This window comes from Hordeum vulgare, chromosome 6H, assembly GCF_904849725.1.
Source record: "Hordeum vulgare subsp. vulgare chromosome 6H, MorexV3_pseudomolecules_assembly, whole genome shotgun sequence".
Classification (NCBI taxonomy): domain Eukaryota; kingdom Viridiplantae; phylum Streptophyta; class Magnoliopsida; order Poales; family Poaceae; genus Hordeum; species Hordeum vulgare.
In genome coordinates this window covers 30,319,416-30,323,057 of record NC_058523.1, presented here as the reverse complement: position 1 = coordinate 30,323,057, position 3,642 = coordinate 30,319,416, and positions in this window count along the sequence as shown.

The window sequence follows — 3,642 nt, the reverse complement described above, 5'->3', positions numbered from 1 at the left end:
TACAATTTTCATGCTCAAAGCCGGTACTAAATAACAATTATTAAGGTTTAGAACTAACCCCGAAGGTAGATGTAGAGGTAGCGTGCCGACGGCGATCACATCGACCTTGGAACCATTCCCGACGCGTATCGTCACCTCGTCCTTGGCCAGCCTCCGTTTATTCCGCAGTTCCTGCTTTGAGTTGCAAATGTGAGCAACATCACCGGTATCAAATACCCAGGAGCTAATACGAGCGCTGGTAAGGTACACATGAATAACATGTATGGCATATATACCTTTGACGTTGCCGGTCTTCTTATCCGCTAAGTACTTGGGACAGTTCCGCTTCTAGTGACCGTTTCCCTTGCAATAGTAGCACTCAGTCTCAGGCTTGGGTCCATTCCTTTTCTTCTTTCCGGCAGCTGTCTTACCGGGCGTGGCAACAACTTTGCCGTCTTTCTTGAAGTTCTTCTTACCCATGCGCTTTTTGAAACTGGTGGTATTATTGACCATCAACACTTGATGCTCTTTCTTGATTTCTACTTCTGCAGATTTCAACATCGAGTACAACTCGGGAATGGTCTTCTCTATCCCTTGCATGTTGTAGTTCAGCACAAAACCCTTGTAGCTTGGTGGGAGACTGGAGGATTCTGTCAATTACAGCGTCATCCGGAAGTTCGACTCCAAGCTGAGTCAGACGACCGTGCAACCCAGACATTCTGAGTATATGCTCACTAACAGAACTGTTCTCCTCCATCTTACAACTATAGAACTTGTCAGAGACTTCATATCTCTCGACCCGGGTATGAGCTTCAAAAACTAGTTTCAGCTCCTGGAACATCTCATATGCTCTGTGTTGCTCAAAACGCCTTTGGAGCCCCGTTTCTAAACTGTATAGCATGCCACACCTAACCAGAGAGTAGTCATCACTCCACGTTTGCCAGATGTTCTGAACATCTTGGGCTGCCGCGGGAACAGGAGGGTCACCTAGCGGTGCATCAAGGACATAAGCCTTCTTGGATGCAATGAGGATGAGCTTCAAGTTGTGGACCCAGCCCACATAGTTGCTACCATCATCTTTCAGCTTGTTTTTCTCTAGGAGCGCGTTGAAATTGAGGTTGACAGGTGCGTTGGCCATTGGATCTACAATATTTGTAAAGACAACTTTTAGACTAAGTTCATGATAATTAAGTTCATGTAATCAAATTATGTATGAACTCCCACTTAAATCGACATCCCTCTAGTCATCTAAGTGTTACATGATCCATGTTGACTAACCCGTGTCCGATCATCACGTGAGACGGACTAGTCGTCGATGGTGAGCATCTCCATGATGATCGTATTCAACCATACGACTCATGTTCGGCCTTTCAGTCTCTCATATTTGAGGCCATGTCTGTACATGCTAGGCTTGTCGAGTCAACCTAAGTGTTCCACGTGTGTAAATCTGGCTTACACCCGTTGTATGCGAACGTTAGAATCTATCACACCCGATCATCACGAGGTGCTTCGAGACAACGATCCTTCGCAACGGTGCACACTTAGGGGAATACATTCTCGAAATTTTATGAGGGATCATCTTATTATGCTACCATCATTCTAAGCAATAAGATGAAAAACATGATAAACATCACCTGTAATCATATTGTGACATGATATGGCCATTATCATCTTTGCTCCTTCGATCTCCATCTTCGGGCATCGCATGATCATCATCGTCACCGGCGTGACACCATGATCTCTATCATCATGATCTCCATCATTGTGTCTCCGTGAAGTTGTCACGCCAACTATCACTACTACTACTATAGCTAACCGTTAGCAATGAAGTAAAAGTAGTAAACACACGACGTCAAAGTTGTCAGAATCGCGATTCTGAATCGGATCGGAGCTCCGTTGCTAGGATCGTGAATCGTAGAATCTTAACTATCAGGATCATAGAAACTTAGATTCTGTGAGCAAAATCGTAGAATCGGAGGGGCTAGTTTGGATCGTAAGATCGTAAGATTCCAAGACTTGAGTCACGATTCTGACAACTTTGCATGGCGTTGCATCTCATACAATAAATTAAGACAACTCCTATGGCTCCTGTCGGTTGTCATACTCATCGACATGCAAGTCGTGAATCCTATTACAAGAACATGATCATCTCATACATCACACATGTAAGATCACATCCTTTGGCCATATCACATCACATGTCATACCCTGCAAAAACAAGTTAGACGTCCTCTAATTGTTGTTGCAAGTTTTACGTGGCTGATTTGGGTTTCTAGCAAGAACGCCTTCTTACCTACATGACAGCCACAACGTTGATATGCCAAAGCTATTTACCCTTCATAAGGACCCTTTTCATCAAATCCAATCCGACTAGAGTAGGAGAGACAGACACCCACTAGCCACCTTATACACCATGTGCATGTCAGGCGGTGGAACCTGTCTCACGTAAGCGTATGTGTAATGTCGGTCCGGGCCGCTTCATCTCACAATACCGCCGGAAAGGAATAAGACTAGTAGTGGCAAGCAATTGACAAAATAAGCACCCACAACCTTTGTGTTCTACTCGTGCAAAGAATCTACGCATAGAAAACCTGGCTCTGATACCACTTTTGGGTTACGTAGCAAAAATTCAAAATTTTCCTACGCCATACATGGATCTTCCTATGGAGAAACCAACAAGGAGAGAGGCGTACCTTTGAAGATCGCTAACCGGAAGCGTTGCTAGAACGCAGTTGATGGAGTCGTACTCGTTGCGATCCAGATCGCAGTGTGATTCCGATATAGTGCCGAACCACGGCACCTCCGCGTTCAACACACGTGCAGCCCAGTGACGTCTCCCGCACCTTGAACCAACAAGGAGGAGGAAGAGATTGGGGAAGAGGTCCGGCAACACGACGGCGTGCTGGCGGTGGAGCTACGAGGTCTCCCGGCAGGGCTTCGCCAAGCACCGTGGGAGAGAAGGGAGAGGAGAAGCAGGGCTGCGCCGAGAGAGAGAGAGAGAGAGAATTGCCTATCTCCAAAGGCCAAAAACCCCAATATATATAGGGGGAAGGGGAGGGAGGCACAACCCTTAGGGTTCCCACCCCTAAGGGGTGCGGCAGCCTCCCAGATGGGAGGTGTGGGTGGCAGCAGGGAGGAGAGGGGGTGGTGCACCCCTAGGTGGGCCTTAGGACCACCAGTGCCTAGGGTTTCCCCTCCCTCCCTCTTTGGTGCGCCTTGGGCTGGGTCTGGGGGGCGCACCAGCCCACCTAGGGTCTCGTTCCCTCTCACACTTGGCCCATGTATCCTCTCGGGGCTGGTGGCCCCTCCCGGTGGGCCCCCGGAACCCTTTCGGTGGTCCCGACACATTGCCGGTGGTGCCCGAAACATTTCCGGCGTCCAAACCATCCATCCTATATATCTATCTTTACCTCCGGACCATTCCGGAGTTCCTAGTGACGTCCGGGATCTCATCTGGAACTCCGAACTATTGGGTAACGTAGCATAAATTCAAAAATTTCCTATGCATATTCAGATCTTCCTATGGAGAGACCAGCAACGAGATAGGGGTGAGTGCATCTTCATACCTTTGAAGATCGCTAAGTGGAAGCGTTGCTAGAACGCGGTTGATCGAGTCGTACTCGCGGCGATTCAGATCGCGGTGTGATTCCGATCTAGTGCCGA